This window comes from Buteo buteo, chromosome Z (genome assembly GCF_964188355.1).
Source record: "Buteo buteo chromosome Z, bButBut1.hap1.1, whole genome shotgun sequence".
In the NCBI taxonomy this organism is placed as follows: Eukaryota; Metazoa; Chordata; class Aves; order Accipitriformes; family Accipitridae; genus Buteo; species Buteo buteo.
This window is the reverse complement of record NC_134204.1, coordinates 31795770-31813765: the sequence shown is the minus strand read 5'-3', so window position 1 is coordinate 31813765 and position 17996 is coordinate 31795770. Positions and strand designations below refer to the sequence as shown.

The following is a 17996-nucleotide window of genomic DNA, read 5'->3' as shown; positions in this document are numbered from 1 at the left end:
AAATTCCTGTCATCCTTGCCAAGAACTTTTTAAATTTAGGTTTTTTTAAAAACAAAGTTAATTTTTTTTTTTTAAAAACACATTTTCGGTACTGACACTGCTCCTCAGTTCTAGCAAGAAACTGGTGTATGAAACAGACACCTGACTTGAAATGTAATTACCAATATTTTTTTTTTGCACTCACCATGTTTTTCTTTTCTGTGAATACAGCATCAGTTTAAAAAAACTGTTGATGGCATTACAGGAAGAGAAATGAAAAAGTAATTACAAAAAGAGACATGGTATATTCACTTCATGTAGTAACACTCCCTTCAGCCAGAACAATTAATTCTATTTGAAAACTGACAACAGCTACTCATTTTAGTTCATGTGGAAGTTAACACCAAGTGTCTCGTAGCAGGAAGGACAAAGGCACACCCACCCTTGCTCTCTTTGCACAACATTTCTGTGGTTGCAAGAAACACCATTTGAAAGCACTTAAGCACAACAGCAGCTTCCTGCAACGGTGAAAAAAATGATAAATTCCCTGTTTTGACCCTCCCAACATAGGAAAGGGCCTGACAGAGAAGCAAAAATGATTTTAAAAACTGAATAGATGGGGAAAAAAATTACAATGGAAGTTCAAAGGGGGCAGAATTCAGAATGGAAGAACTCAGCGAGTTTTATATTTGATGACTCTTCAGACAGAAATCTCCCTGGACAGGAGAGAATGAAATCAACACAATTTCCTCAGCACGATGTGCTGTGTCTACTGAGTCTATCACCAATATCCCAAGAAAAAGGAACCCATCTCAGTGAGCAGTAGATTCAGCTTCTCTCCCCACAGAAGTCAGACTGTTACGGCAATGATTAGCATTTCTCCCCTTGCAATACTGGCTTTAGACATTAGCAGTTTTGCCTTGTTTGGACAGCTGTGTATTTTGTATGTACCTCCAGGGATTCTCCTTCAAATGCTGTCTAGCCAGCCAATTAAGATCTGATCCAAAGTCCAGTACAGTCAATGCAAGTTTTCCAGACCTGTATTAAAGTGCTGGAGGGGGAGAGCAGGGGTTGTTTGGGGCAAAGCAGTCTATCACTGACCTACTGAGCACACATTCCATGCACACTGATCTGAGAGCACTGACTTCAAAGCACAGAACACCACCTGCTCATGCAGATTTCAGATTGAAGGGCATTGCTGGGTATTCTAAATTATTTTCTATTTTAAAAGTACTGTTCCATGCTCAGAACTGCCTTGCATTCATCATTCCCAGTCAGGCTCTTGACTTTGAGCAAAACTACATGAAGATTTATGTGACTGTAGTTAATTATGTAGTTTTTCCATAAATTCCAGATCAATTGCATAACTTCATTAGCTATATGAGACAGCTGCTAATGAACTGAGGGAACAAACCAGGTTAAGCTAAGAACTCAAGCCACTTCTACTCTCTTCTAGCAGACCCCAGTGGAATAAGGGTTGCAACATTTTGAATAAGCTCAGTGACATTGCAGCTTGCATTTCAAATGCAAAAATTGGATAAAGCAGCCTAATATCAAGTCTATCCTTCTTCACATGACAAACAAAAATGATCGCTTGCTTATGAAAGAGCAGCTCACAGCTCTAGACAAAAAGCAAGGAACCTCGGAGACGAAGAACTCCAAGCTGAACAGGCTCATGGTGGTTATAGTAACATATTTCTCCCTCCCTCTCTCTCTCTTTTCCTTTTTTTTTTTTTGGTAAGAGAGTCAACCACTTCTTCTGCACACATTTACAGGCATACCTATTTACAGGATCTGCATCAAGACCTTGTAAAGCTATTCAGTTTACATACTTTCAGGCTGAGTAAGTCTCATCGGACACAACTTGTCCTTTTAGCAGCAGAATTGCAAAGAATGTTACCTACATTCCTGGCTGTACCAATATGACAGTGCACAATTTTGCCAATGACCTAGCTCCTCCATTTCCCCTTTCCCTCCGATTTGTTCAAGTCTACACCAGCTTAAATTTCTGGCAGCTGCAAGGATTTAAATGCCCAATTCCAAAACAAACTTGGAGTCTAATGAAACTCAGTCAAAATAAATCAGGCCATCATCTCCAAGTTGCCATTATCTGCAAACAGCACAATACGGAATTTGTTATGCAGAGGAGATTCTACAACCTCTAACAGTCACTTCTCAGCAAGCCTTCAGAATTCCTAGAAATACAGTCAGTGTTCATTGCACCTGTGTCACTGAGTACCTTGAATACTCAATTTACTACCAAGAGAGGAGAAAGATCAAAATAGCATTTTCTTTTGACAAGTAAGGCCTTGAAGATGTAGGTTGTCTCCCAACAACTCGTTTATTGCCAGTAGACTAGGTCATCTTGTGTAAACTGAAGATGACAAAAATGCACAAACTTTCCATCTGCTTATACACATGCATCCTTCTTTCAAGAAATTTGAATGAACATTGTAAACATCAATCACAAAAGCCTTCCCAAGTAATGGTAGGTAGGTGGTTAAGATTGCAGGTAAGAGACTAGAAAAGTCTCACAAAAAGTGCTAACAGGTCTTACATTAGTCAGTAGTAATGGGAGAACATCATTAAGTTCTGAAGAGTGTTATGTATCTTGTTACAGAAACACCAAAATAAATTTTTTACCTCTAACACCAAGATTAGACTAAGAAGAAAAGTCAGACAGTTTCCCACTTGTAATTGTTTTGGTTAGCTTGTTTGTAGTGTTGACAGTTCAGTTTGAATACACAGACAAATGGAACATAACTAAACTTTCCCATAACATGCACCCAGCATGGCCTGTTATGCTATGAAAACTTGAAAATCTTAAAAGATAACAATAGTATTCATATTCTGCATACAACATGTAGTATTCCTTGCATATCTGGTCTGATTTGCTTTGCGTATGCAGGTTTGTTTTGGTGGGATTTTTTTAAACACAAGAGTATAATAAATTCAAGGAACCAAATGCATATGCTACTTTGACAGGCAATAAAGTATTGTATTTTTAAAACATCAGCATGTGCAGAAATGCCACTGCTCCTTAATGGACAAACAAGAGATTCTGAAGTCTTTGTTCACTCAGAACATACTACATCAGCTAGTATTTCACAAAAAATTCACAGCAACAGATTCACATCTTTCCACCACATATTCACAGGAAAACATTCTTCTGACTAACTTTATCGAAGTACTCAACAACACCTTTAAAAATACTAAGCAATCTGGAAAATCTCAGAACTTTTTCCATTGCTTAGACAACAAATGCCAAGTTTAAACATAAAGTTAATCTGTGCTTTAAATGCATCATCTTCTGCATTAAGAAAACTATGTTGTCTTTTCCCAGGTAACATTTGTTCTGACTTTAAAAATAGCTTTCACAACAACATAAACTACTGTCTTAAAACATATTTAAAGATGTTTAGCAGAGAAAGAGCATGCCTTCAGTTTTCATGGTCTTTTTCTAACATGCTCTGCCTATTGGGAGATCTAGACGTTGCTCTGCCACGAGGTAAAGCCACTGACACACAAAAACAACTGCTCATACAAGAAACAACTGGAAAAATTAAGTGATTCCAAAGGAATTTTCCTGTTATCAGCTGTACATTAGCATCACACAAGGATTTTTAATACAGCAAAATTTGAAGGCACATGGTAGCAAGCAGATACAGAAGGAAGATGGCAGACTAACTATCAATGACAAAACATACGCTAAAAAAAAGTGGAGAAGATAACATTTGCTTACAGTTTTCACTTGGCAAACCACTGCCTGTATCAGCAATTCAGCAAGATTCCACGAACTTTTGCACAAGGGAAGAGTAATGATCCTGGCCTGATCCACTCGCATGACACACAGGGACTAAGTGGATAGAAGCTGTTAGTTCGAGGATTTTAATCTTTTCATTCTGATTAGGAATAAAAAAAATAATAATTGTGATTTCTAAGTTCTTCACAACAGAATGAAGCCCTTGCTCTAGCTTATCCCAGGAAGAAAGCTACCTAGGGGTGCTGTCAGAAGAGCAGAATGAATAAGACATCCAAGAAGCCTCAGCATTACAGTAACCTGTGAAGTAGGTGAGTTACCAAAAAAGCAATTAAATCAAAGACCTGCCCACAAGCAACAGCTTTGCTTAGGTTCCATCAGAACTTTGGCAAAAGTCAGTCCATATCTGCAAAACATTTCAATTTCACCATGCTGATAAATTTCAGCAAAAGACTATTTCATCAGAAAATTTCGAAGCAATTCAAAGGGTTGCCCAATTGTTTTGGCAAAGACTACCTCCAGAGACAGTGGCATCTGAGGATCCTTAGTCCATTCAGAGCCACCATTATCTGCACAGAGGACATAGGAAAAGTAACCACAATAGGTCAGAAAGGCCTTTTGCATGAAATATGTGAAAAATGTCGCCAATTTCCCATTATTCCCTTACACATCTCTTAAATTCTTCTAAAGTGATGCAATAAAAGATGACAACAGCAAAATTAGGACTAAGTGATATTTTCGCAAGTCTGTCACATCATACTAGACTTTGTTTTGTGAACTGTACTAAAAACTGAATTCAGTTTAATAGCTCAGACCATGAACTAAGGGTTAATTAGTAGAGCATAGGCCTTCCTTAATTGATTCTTTGACTTCTTTCAAGACATAAAAAAGGAATTGCCAATGCTCCTGTTGGGATGGCGCAAATTAACTCAAAAGTAAAAAGTCGTTCTGAGGATTGCTTGTTACTAGTCTCATTCCGATGGGTGACTTTTGGTTACAAAAAATGGAGAACTACTGTCCTACATTGAACAATCAAAGCACTGGCTTTTATGTAAAAACAACTATCAGTGAATTACCAAGAAATTAGGAGACAATAAGAATAGGTTAAAAATAAACAAAACACATTTCAAAGTGAAAAAAATATTCCGACTCACCACTAAAAGAGAATTTTTTTTTCTATTAAAAGGCATTTTTGTTGAAAACACTATCTAAGGGAAAAACTCTTTAATGACCTCTAGAGAACTAATATGACAGTTATAGGTACACTCACAAGTTAAAATAAATATTGAAAGTGCAAACAAAAGCAAAAAGTACAACAGCAGCTAAGTAGCCTGTCAAATTGCTTGGCTTTCTTAAACACTGCAAGATTGAGATTGTGGGCAGGTGATGCTGGAAAACACTTTTGAAGAAAGCAAGCTATCCTTTTCCAAATGCAATTCCCAGTGTCATAATTGAAGAGGGATTTGTCAAAACACGAACCAACAGTTGTTGCTACAGTACTGTGTGGAGAAAGAACAGCATCAACAGTTGCATAACAGATGCCAGTTTAGCAGCAGATGCTGTCAAGAACAAAGCAGGCTACACTAAGCTATCAGAAGTCATACACATTTCATGTTGCAGCCTGAGAGTGCTGAACAGTGGCACAGCAGACACCAGCCCTATTGCAATGGAAAAGGCTTTAGAACCGTTACACTGCTCTCAGCCTCCAAAGACCTGTCCTTTCTCCTGTAGCAGGCAGGGATTGCTCAGGTAAAGGTCTGCTCTCAACAGCTTAACTGTGGAAGAAAGAACAGCCAAGACCCCACCACTTGTCGCACTTTGGCACTTCTGAAGGGCGTGAGACCTTCCACAAAGTTCTTTATCCTCTCCAACTATGGGAGTGCTCTGGAGCTCCAAATCTATAAAAAAATGTATCTTCTAGGCAAATAACAATGCAACAGTTTCATCAAGCAGAGTTATATCCTGGTAGAAAATACAAGGTTCTCCTCCTTCACAGAAGATAAAGGGTTTCACACAGCAAACATTTCTGTGAGGAAAACCAGCCATAACTCTTTCCAGTTGCCATTAGCTGTCAGGATAAATTGCCCAGCTTGCGGTTGTTCAGGAAGCTCTTCCCAAGACCTGGATTTTAAAAAGTTAAACTCTTTTGGACTTTCCCTCTGAATTCTGTCATCTCCCTTTTCTTGCCCTCTTATCTCACTTCCCCAGTCTGGCAACTTCCCTCCTTAGAGGTTAGTAAAACTACTGCCTCTACAGTAACTGTCATGTGTGTTTACACTGTGCGCAGTAACTCAAGAGGGCTGAAGAGCTAGAATTTTCTCCCTGTGAACCAGAAGCAGAAGATTTGTAGTGTGGGGGAGAGGGCAGTAACAGTGCCAGCCTCCTGTAGGCAAATAGGAGGTACACAAAAGAAGGAAGAGACAAAGTAAAGACAAAAGTGTGAAAACAACTTTTAAAAACCTTTCTCCTCCACCAGTTAAGCCACTTTTATTTTGTGGCTTACTTTCTTCCAACACAGCTTGAATTTAGTAGCATCAAAAAAATGGGGAACAAAATGAAGTATAGAAAGACCCTGATTAGTGGCCAAGTATCAGAATAGCTTAAGAAGAAACTGTTACTCAAAGGCAGATCAAGGAAATTTGCAGTCACCTTATGTATACTGAGAAATAATTACACAGAACAGTATTGCTATGCCTCTTTGCTGTATTGTTTAGATGAAAATGCATTTCCAGTTTCAACAACCAGAATATCATGACCAAGAGACTACTCTTCTCTGTCAAAATTCTTAATCTCTACCTTTAGAGATTAAAATTACACTTCTATGCTTTACTACACAGGGTAAAGTACCATGGAGAGTATGATCACAATCCCAGCCACCTTTTCTGCCTATAAAAAAAAGACAAAACAAGAAGAGATCCACTACGTTCTTCACAATATTATATTCATAAGATGTCCCCCTGCTGCTTCACTGTTGTGGGTTCTTTCTCTCCCCGTTTTTACCACCTGAAAAAAGCAAAGGGTAAAGTGGTTTTGGACAAGAACATTGGATAAGTTGCATGACAAAACATGCATGACCTTATCTCCTGTAACATTTTTCAGTAAAAAATGTGGGGGATGGAGAGACTAGTAAATCTGAGACAGTCATCAAAAACGTGAAAACATTTCCATGAATGAAGTTATCCCCTTACTTCTATCCCAGAAGTAAGGGTGGGATAACTTGTGCTTCAGCAAATTAGCCCTTTGCAGAAGTTAACTGTCAGCATGTAAACAGGATAACATTTAAGTCAGAGTGAATCAGCAATCTCTACTGAACAGCCAAGAGCAACAGATGCCAGTGGCTCCTTTGGACTCTCCAGAAAGACTCTCTTCATCTTCAGCCTACCCTCCTTTTTCAGCTTCGGTTTAGAAATTGTATATCATAGGCCAGACCTGATGCAAATTTCATGTACGAATTCCCTCAAGGTGCAGGGGTTTCTAGGGGATTTTGGTGTTGTTTCCAGCTCCTCCACAGCTTTGGAAAAGTGCTTAAAGTTTTATGGAGGAAACAAAGCTAGCTCTTTACAATGACACATCAGTTACAGAAACCTGGAACACTAATATTATTTAGAAGTGCTTAACTTGGAATTACATTTGTTTGTAGAACATGTAATTCCATATAATGCAAACTACAGAAGTTGTCTTACATTTTTATTTAATTTTTCTTTGGTATTGCAGGAGCAGCTAAAAACCTAGGCAAGATTAGTACTTGAAGATCTAAATCAGCTAATAAAAAACCTGCCTTAAAAACAAAACAAACAACCCCCCCCCAAAACAAATAAAAAACCTACCCCAAAACCACAACACTTCCCTCCTTGCCCCCCAACTTAGATCCTATACAGATTCAACAAAGCTACAAATGGGCATCACGCATGAACTAAATCACATCTATAAATCCTTACAGAAGCAGGGCCTGGTCACATAATGCAATACAACAAAACACAAAAAAGACCCTCCAAGACATCCAGACAACAATCCTGTGAGACAGTGCCACAGAAATATTTAAAATCAAGTGATTTCTGTAAATGAAAGTTTAATTAAATACAAATACTCCAAAAACCAGAACTATATAAATGCATTCACAAGCCTATCAAATAATGATTTAGAGTTCAATTACCATATACATAAACATCGCAATTTCTGTTATTCTTTGATAGAAGGGCTGAAGTATTTTTAAAAAAGTAATACATTCTTTTTTTTAAACCCTATTTTAATGCTTCATATTGTTGAATAATTACGATAGCAATGTTGACATTTTATCTTTATAATTCAGGAAAATGTACTTGCTTGATAGTTTACTTAATGCTTCCTTAATCATCTATGGCCTGAGAGCTCTCCACTTGTTCCCTATCTGAAACACCAGCCAGCTTTTGCAAAGATACAGCACTATATGCTTTGCCAAGATCACGTTATCTCTGTAAACACAGACTGTCAGAAAAAAATGGAAGCCAAAAAACCCAGGGCTCTGAAAGTAAACAAAGGTTCATCATAAAATGTACCATTAGTGGAGATTCTGCAAAACTCTAATGAAAATGACAGGGAAAAAGAAAAGTTTAGTTAAGACAACCGTATCTTCACAATGTAACATTTCAAATATTCTGTGTTCTCTTGTACATTTAAAAAAAAAAAAAGAAAAAAAGAAAAAGGGAGAGACAGACTCATCCTTCCCCACTACCACTGGAGAAGAGTCAAATTATCATCCTATATGTCCAGTACTTACAGAACTGTTTTGAGTATGATTATGCAATTCAATTGTATGCTTTACTTTTCAGAGAAAGAAAATATTCCCAATTAAGATGCACTCAACAAGGAGCTCCCTATATTCATATTGCCTGTTTCCCCAAGTTCTGAAATAAGAATGACACACAACTTTTTTTATGATTCTTCATATTACATCCTGAAAAAGCATAAGGAAATTGCAGAAAGCAAGAGTGTGAGAATTGTGCCCTAATAGATCAAAAAGCTCTGGCAGACTACTTGACATGGATTCAAGAAAAACAACATAATGGAAAAATAAATAATGATTTAAGTAGGGGGTACAACAGCTGTAGAATAACTACCTATTTCAAATACAACATTTTTTCTCTCTCTCAGAAACTAGAGTATCAAACTACTGGAACAAACAGTCAAGAAGGCAGTAGATTCTGTATTTCTTGATTTAAAAAATCAAGAGTAGATGCACTGTTGCAAAACAGGCTTTAGATAAACCCGTGTTACTGAACTTGGTGGTGAAGGAAAGCCAAAATGTAACTGGTTTATAATATATAGAAGATGAGGTAAGATACAGTGTTCTTTTCTGGATTTCAAAATGTGCTGCTATAGATTGTGCTATTATCAGTTCCTTTATGAGAAGGCATTATAAAATAAAGATGCAACACTTAGAGCATGACAGCATTTTTAAACTGATAAGTTTTTTATAAAAAAGTTATGTTACAAAATTCCCCACTGAACAATTATTCAACTATTCTTAAAAGTCTACCTGATGACAAAAAACTAGAAAAAATTTTAAACACTCAAGTGTCTCAGTACATAAGTCAAATTCCAACACAAGCTTTGCCTCTGAGCCCTTAAGTCTAGGGCTTTCATCTACATTTCAATCTTGGGTGAGTTCCCACTACTCTAAAGAAAGTTCTGCAGATGTACCCACTCAATAATGCGAACCAAGACACATTGGTTCTTCCTGCTAGACCCCACTCCAAGACAGAAATCATACAGGTTTAATCTTGCCTAAAGGTGGTATTTTCCCACCCACCCACTTTTGGATGGAAACCTCAAATCTACCTAAGGTGATCCGTTCAAAATTTAGGATACTCTAGTCTCTAAATAACAGAACAAGATGGGCTTTTTCCTAGATCAGTCTCAAACTTGCAAACCACTTCAGTTTTCTACAGAACTTTTCAGCATATTATACATACTTATTTGCAGCTTCACCTCAGCTTTGCCAGACTAAGAATTTCAGACCTCTCTGCCAGGGTTTGGAACAAGCTACTGCAAAGGAGTAGACTTTTGTGGACCTGAAGAACTACTTCCCAAGGCAAAACAGGAAAAGGTTCAGTATTCCACACTACTTAACATGTAGCCTATGAAGAGATGACAAAAACAAGCTATGTGATACAAATGAAAAACCCAGCTAGCCCCTCCCCCCAAAAGACCTGTTAAAGATACTGCAGTCTTTTTGACACTTTTTATGTCATTGAATACAATTATGTCTAATTAGATAAGCTGAAGCTAAGTCTAGAATACAAGTGAAATACAGTGTATTGCAGCCAAGTTTTTTTGGAACTTGTGAACTACACTGAGTAAGACATGTCTCCATCTGAACTAGTCACTCTAAGAGGTTTTTGCACATGTATTTTCAAGAATAAGATTGCTGAGACCCACTGAAATCAACAAGAAGTTTAAAACTGACCATGGTCTCTCCTCTCTTCATGCATTCTTTGAGCTCCTGAAGATATACCCTAACAAGCTACAAATTACTATTAATACTGTTAGTTACTGGATTTGTTAAATATAGTTTGCTAATTGCAATATACATCTAATTAAAAATCCTAAGCAGGAATTAAAAATGTCTGAATGGACCACTTCTGACCAGGCATTTATAGATACTGGTACCTATAAATGGATATCCCTCTAGTCCCTCCTGCCCATAAGGGTTTGCCACACCTGCTCACCTACCAGGAAACCATCTTGTAAATAGATTTTTTTTTTTTTCTTAACTGATACATAGTAACTTTGACCACTAGTACATGCAAGAAATAATCCACCCACACATAGATCCAAACTAAACACCATTGTATTTGTCTGCCAATTCATCAAATAATGACTGAGTTGAGTTTCATTTTGTTAAAGCAAATAAGCTCACAGTGCAACTACATCCCTCTGGCTGGCACAGAGACAAAAAGAAATGTAAAAAACCCCACCCAAATAACAGGACAAGCCAGACCATGGCCTTAATTTTTTAGATCTCTGATGGCATTCTTTGGTATCAAATTTATTTAAAAACAAAACCCCACAATGCAGCTTTGCTATAGAAGACAGAGCATGCTTCTGTCAGCAATAAACTCAGCCTCAGTGCCATCAGGTTACTTCTACTATTCTAGGCAATCTTTACCTATTTGCACAACCCCATAACTATACATAGCAATCTTCGTATTTTCAGTTTGCATTGCACTTCAGTACTAGGGTGCTTTACATAAAACAATGTCACCTTTCTTATTTTCCAGATGTAACACAAGTACAAGGGTCTAAGCTATCTGCATTTAAGTTCATGATGTAAGCCACTAGTAGATCAGATACAAACACAATTCTTTGTTTCACAAAATAACTAATAGAACAAATTTCATTGTAAAGAAAGCACTACCTCATAATTCCTTTCAAGGAAGGTAAATAGCCGAAAAATTAAGTAATGCCATAAAGGAAGTACTGTTGAAATCTCCAAACTGCTTAAACACTGCAAAAGGAAATCCATTTTAAAATTCAACCCTTACCACAACTCTTACCATACACAGTGTCTCAGTTTCATTTTTCAGTTTTAGTACATAGGGCAAACCTCAGGCAGGGGAAAGAAAAAAGAAACTCTCCTGAACACACAGAGTTCAATACAAAGAGCATGTGTAAGAAAAAAACAAACCCCACCAAAGGGGAAAAAAAAAGGCATTAAAAGGAAAAAACATAGGTGCAATATATTTAACATGTTTCAAAGTAACACAATGATTCTGCAAACTGGTCAAGATTTCCACTCTCAATTACTCTTCAGAGTTCAGTAAAAACAGAATTAGGTAACAACTGTGACACTACTATGAACATACCTATCAAAGCCTGTGGCTGTATTGTTCAGTACCTCATAGGTGACCAAGATATCCCTCATGCCTTCAACAGAAACAGGATTCTTAGTGGCTCTGTGGTACTGATCCAGTCTAAATGCCATTACTCTGTAGACTTAATGCCTCTGCATTATTCCCAGCAGTAAATAAAATAAGTTCACAGAAATGGGCTCTTGTTATTCTTCCATCCCCATTCAGGATTCATGGGTTCTAAAATAAGGGAAGCCTATCTCATTTAGCAGATGCTTCCCCTCCCACTCCCCTGAAAACTGTTCATAGACAGTATCACCATTTAACACTTGACCTCATCAACCTACTGGCATAAGCAGCATACGTCACCGTGACCACATGTAGAGATAGTATAAGCTGGGACAGATCTTGCCAGTCACTTCAGACAGACACAGTCAGAATTGCAAGACGTGGTATAGCAGTTTCTTTTTGAGAAAAGAAGCTAAGGTAGTTTGATGACTCATAATCAATAAAGGATGTTAGAGACCCCCTAAAACCAAAATAATCTAAGAAGTGGTAGAGCATAACTGAGTCTTCCCTTGTGCTTCCTTTTACCAGCCACATGCTTCTGTTGACAGCGAGACTGTAATGGAAGGGTTCATCCTCTGGTGAAGGATTCCACCTCATCTAATGCAGAAACTTCCAAAAGCCAAATTATCCCTCTCAGACTATGTCCTTCTAAACAATGTATGCACAGCATCTGAGTCACACCTGAAGACTTCAGCTCATTTTAGGTGTTGTACACAGTCTCTGCCAGAAAGAAGAAAAAGTGGGAAACAGGAAAAACAAGCAAATCCTTGGGCAGAAAAAAGAGAGAATCAAGAGAGAAAAGAGGACAGAATGACAGTTATCACAAACTGACCATTACAGCAGAATGTGAGATCTTCTACAAAGATTTAAGAATCCCTTACTCTAAAACACAGATGTTGCTTTAATAGTCCTCAAGTTTGGAATGTGTTATTAGGTCAAAAGCACAGATGAGTATGCCAACTCTGACCCCAAAGGTCTCAAAAGACAGCTGCTTCTCCTCTTTCCCCATCCCTATCCCCCCCCCCCCCCCCATCAAGCTTCTCTAACAGAGAGAAATTCTCCTCTCACCTTCCACCCACAACTGGTACAGAACGAGGTTCAAATTTTAACTGAAATAATCTCAGTCACTTAGCATCTACTCTACCTTGTTTAAAACTAATTATAATTGTTTTAAACTAATTAAAAGTTAGTGGATTGCTAGGAAGGCATAACCGTAATACACACAAGGTGAAACAGATGATTATGCACAGGCAAATGAAAAAAACCTAGCAGGTTGGAACCTGCTTGATCTCAGTAAGTACAGGAAAATACATAGTTAAGTACTGAACAAGACCAAAAGCCTGGACTTCATTTGATCCTAGAAAAATCCAAAAAGAGGAAGGAAATTAAGGCAACCTGCCACACTCAACTTCTGCCAAAGCATTCTGGTTTTTTTAGCCTTTGGAAATGTAATTGCGTACAAATGAAAACTTGGGAAGAAGCTTAAACTACTCCTGGGAAGAAAATACCTTCTCACAGCGATTATTTGCTGAAGGGCAATGACAGACACCAGAGCAGTGAAAGGAGTGAAGTAAAAACAGGAGCCTCAGTTCAAGTGGAAGGTGGAGACAGCACACTGAGTCATACAGGGGACAGAAATCAAGAAAACTAGGAAAAGGGTAGATGTTTGTCCTTACTTTATCTCCTGCACCTCTACATTCTTATCTTGTAAGAAATGAGTATATAGGACTCTCTCATTCCCCTCCCATCTCTGGCAGATATGGTGTCTCCTAATCAGCTCCCAGACTCACCCCAGTAAACCAAGTCTATGTGACTCCCCACCAAGGACTGTCCTTTCCCAGTTCCTTTAGGTTCTGTGAGTCTGCCCAGCACCCCATGCTACCAAATCAGATACTGGAGAACATACGGCAAGGATCACATCCCATACCACAGGGTAACAAATTCATTAATTTTCCATTCCCGTAGTGTCCAAATCATAGCTACATGTAAGCAGAAATAAGAAGCAGGAATAGCTGCTGTCAAAAATATACCACAGGTGGTTGGGTGGGTTTTTTTCCCCCCTCTCTCCTTTTTGGAGGGAAGAGAAAGTATTACTTTAATCCTTATCAAATATTTCTTTTGTTCTTCCATTGCTCTCCAAGCAACATTTAGTTATTCCCTTAGACTGCTGGAAAAAGTTGATGGAAGAGGATTTGATCCCATTGCCGAGTGTCCTGGTTTAGGCTGGAATAAAGTTAATTTTCTTCCTAGTAGCTGGTATAGTGCTGTGTTTTGGGTTTAGCATAAGAATAATGTTGATAACACACTGATGTTTTAGTTGTTGCTAAGCAGTTTTTATATTAAGTCAAGGACTTTCCAGCTTTTCATACTTCCCTGCCAGCGGAGGCTGGGAGTGCACAAGAAACTGGGAGGGGACACAGCCAGGACAGCTGACCCAAATGAGCCAAAGGGCTATTCCATACCGTATTACATCATGCCCAGTATATAAAGTGGGGGGAGTCGGGAGGGGCACCGCGGCTCAAGGACTGACTGGGTGTCAGTCAGCGGGTGGTGAACAATTGTATTTTGCCTCACTTGTTTTGAATATTCTAGTAGTAGTAGTAGTAGTATTTTCCCTGCCTTTTCTGTCCTATTAAACTGTCATTATCTCAACCCACGAGTTTCACTCCCCCCCCCCCCCCCTTCTCTCCCCCATCCCACTGCGGGGGTGGGAAGTGAGCGAGTGACTGCATCATGCTTAGTTGCTGGCTGGGGTTAAACCATGATATGGAGCCTCAGGGGGTGGTCATTAGGATCTTTAAGCCAAGGATTTCAGTCATTTCTTCCTCTTTAAACACGGGGAGTAAATGGGAGACACCTCAAAGGCAGCTAATGCCTTTGAGCATCAGAAGTGCAGCTAATGCCTTTGAGCATCAGAAGTGCAGCTAATGCCTTTGAGCATCAGAAGTGCAGCTAATGCCTTTGAGCATCAGAAGTGCAGCTAATGCCTTTGAGCATCAGAAGTGCAGCTAATGCCTTTGAGCATCAGAAGTGCAGCTAATGCCTTTGAGCATCAGAAGTGCAGCTAATGCCTTTGAGCATCAGAAGTGCAGCTAATGCCTTTGAGCATTAAAATTACAACAAGTGCCACCCTCCCGTTGCTGACATTTCCAGACCTTTTTGCTTAAGAAGGCAGAATAAATGAAACCTATAAAAACATATTTTAAACAGACAGAAAATGAGAGGTGGGAGAAAAGATCTTTGGCGGGGGGGGGGAAATCCATCAGGGGTGATTCGTGGGAGGAAAAAAAAGAAGGCTTAAGTAGAGCACTTTAGCAAGACCATGTTAACACAGATGTCCAAATCATCTTTTGAAACTTCTCATCGTTTGAGCAGTATGTAAAAATACCAGTAAAAGTGACTGTTATTCCTCAATAAACTTGAACCAGCATGACACAAGAGGACATGCTACACATATTCCTAATGAGAGAATAAAAAATGTTTAGAGTCTCAAACTATTGACAAACATTACCTGTTGCAGACCCAGCTAGTCTTAAAGAAACCAGAACAGTTAATACTTGCAGCAACACGCTCCTCCTGAAGAACAAAGCTGCTCTAACCCCTGTGGTTCCAGCCAGGTACTCTGTGATCTGCCACTTTCAAGCAGAACAGGGAAGTAGCTGTGTTATTTTCTTATCACCTGGAACATACAATAAGCCAAACTACAAATGATTATAAGCATCTGGCTGTCTCCCAAGTGCATTCAGAACAGAACTGAAGAAATGGTTCTCCACAATCCACCAGCTCACATGCGTGGATTTCACAGCTCTTCAAATTTTTCTTGGGCAGTCTATGCAAATGTCTGCTCCGATACATTGGTTTTGCCTCTTCCTGAACACAAGAAATTACCTAGTTTTCCACAGAGCTTTTAAAATACCCAGCCTAAATACGAACAGGCTTCAGCAAGGTGTGCCAACTATTCCAGTGATTCTACATAAATTTTTGTAAAGGTATATAAAATACATCAACATCAGCCAATTTCTTCGCTAGCCAAACAGACATGCAATCAGTACAACGCATTTCAGTGCTCTACTTCACTGGTGGTCTTGATGGACAATCAGCTCCCAGACAGCTTTTGAAGCAGCTTGTCATTTCCTGGTTACTTGCCACAGGGCATCCCCCTGCAACACACCTTGTTTTTGTAATATGAGTCTGAAGGCTTTGCAACCATACAGAAGCTGAAGAGGTCCAAGTACAGATTAAGGAGTGAGAAACCTCGATGTTCAGAAGCACTAAAAGCAAGGGCAACACAATTAGCTGATCCTCACCTGTCAATGCTAAGTTAACATTGGTCTTTCTACTGCCTGATTCCTCAGCCACCCTGTCCATTTAGGTTTGAGAGAGGTTGTACAATATACAACACACAGCAACCCTCCCACAGTGGATGGTGTATGTTTTATCTATTCACTGAACCAGCTGTCAAAGTTAATTAAATGCACTTGCGGTACAACTGTTTCCCTCAGCTGCTTTACATACTATTATCATAATATATATGATGGATTTATGGAAAATTAGAGACAGGTACCCGCCTTTCAAGTAGTTCTTTTGTTCAGCCTTTGGAAAGAATTCAAATTAAAGATAACTGCTTTTTTACTTCAAGCATTTGCCTAAATTGCAAGACTAGTGTGGGTTTTTTTTAATTCATAGTACGTAGGTTTTATGATCAGTAAAGTATCAGTTTTACAATCAGTAGGTATCACAGCAGGATACAGTTCATCACAAATGATTTTGTGATTATTAGTTTCCCTAGACTACCAATGTGATAAGCTTGAAAAATTTCATTTCCCTTCTACCACCAGTACATGATGTGAATTTCTTACTGATTACTGCCCAGATTCAACTGTCTACTGTACAGGAGAAGAAATGGGCAGAGTGATGCCCAGTAAATTCCTAATTATTACTATTTAATACTTTGGATGTTGCTCACAGCAGCTGCTTGAAGCCCGGTGGCCACTGCAGACATACCAGACAATACAACAGCTTTCAATAAAACCTCTTATATACTGATACTTTATACTAGCATAGACAGTCTGAAAGAAATTAATTAGTGCTTATGGCCATGTAATTTTCAAGTATGTGAACTTAGCAACAAAGATAACAAACAAAGGCCATAATTTTTGGACAGACACATCATCACAAAGCTATCACGTTGCATGCATTTTCCACTACAGCCATTGCCTAATTACATTCCTTCCTTTTTTCATTGAAGACTCAGAACAGGTATCTTTCTTGATTCAAAAGCTCAACTCCTAAATAGTTGCCTACTTCCAAAACAAGCCCCATTCTTTTGTCCTTAAAGTCTCTTGATCCTCATAGTCCAAGGTGCTACTTTGACTCCTCCAGTGAAGGAGGAACACCTACACTCCATGATAACTGATGAACAATGAAAGAAAGGCTCAATTCTTCACACTCACTAGTTATAAACAGTTCTTCATTAGCCTATCACTTCCACTTCCTTCAACTATATGAAGCATTCATTCCTCCTGTTCCTCAAACTGCTATACAACCATTCTGACACCAGTAAATCCAACCCCTGTTTTGAAGAATCTCTAGAGAAATTAGTTACAGCAACTAAGGTTCTTTTATTTCTTTATAGCAGTTTTGGAGTGGTTTTAACTTAATGCATCTAAAGCTTACTCCATATACTTAGTCACCTTTTGCTTTCCTGAGCATTCTGCTCTAAATGCACTTTTTGCTTACTGGCAGAGATTCAGTGAGCATGTTTCAGTCACCCATAAGACCAAAAGCTAGAGGTCTTTCCTCAGCCAGCCTCAGTGTTCAGCACATTGTATGATTTCAAACTAATTTTGCTTTTTAACTGCCCACAGAACAATTCTGTTACAAGTATTTATTCTGCACCTAAACTACAACAGAAGAACATGATTTTGAGAGTTAATTCTCTCCCTGTATGTTTTTTTCAAGACATTTGCTTGTTTGCTTGCTTCAGAACAGGCATACAGGATCAATCCAAAGGTACATCTAGCTCTTCTAACAGGGGCCAAGAATGAAGGCCCAGGAAAGAGCTCAGGAATAGGACAAGCTTACAACAATACTTTCCCAGTGATTTGAGATTTACAAACATCTTAAGCCAGGATGAACACAAAATCATCTTTGTGTTCTTTACAAACAACACCTGAAAAGAGGTAGAACAAGTGCTTGTTTGTTGATCAGGCTCTTTACAGTACAACTACTGTAGTCCTTGTTAATATCACATTCAAGACTTCTTGTATTTGTCTATCTTCAGAAAGTCTCTTACCTGTGATTAAGACAGAATGGTATTAAATCATCTGCAGGGATTGCCTTCACACATTATACTCCTT

General features: G+C 38.6%; 1 protein-coding gene across 8 annotated transcripts in view; it reads right to left on the bottom strand.

Annotated features, from left to right (window-relative positions):
• Positions 1-17996, bottom strand: part of JAK2 (Janus kinase 2) — a 96224-nt gene that overhangs the window by 53267 nt on the left and 24961 nt on the right. For 2 of the 8 annotated variants that reach the window (XM_075020743.1, XM_075020742.1), the window contains exon 1: positions 11584-11874. The exons of 1 other annotated variant lie outside the window; for it this stretch is intronic. The gene's annotated coding sequence lies outside the window, so the exon portion shown is untranslated. Of the gene's footprint in view, positions 1-184; positions 227-9690; positions 9844-11583; positions 11876-17996 lie in introns of those variants that run through there. 5 more of the 8 variants (XM_075020741.1, XM_075020735.1, XM_075020739.1 and 2 more) reach the window with 5 other exon arrangements.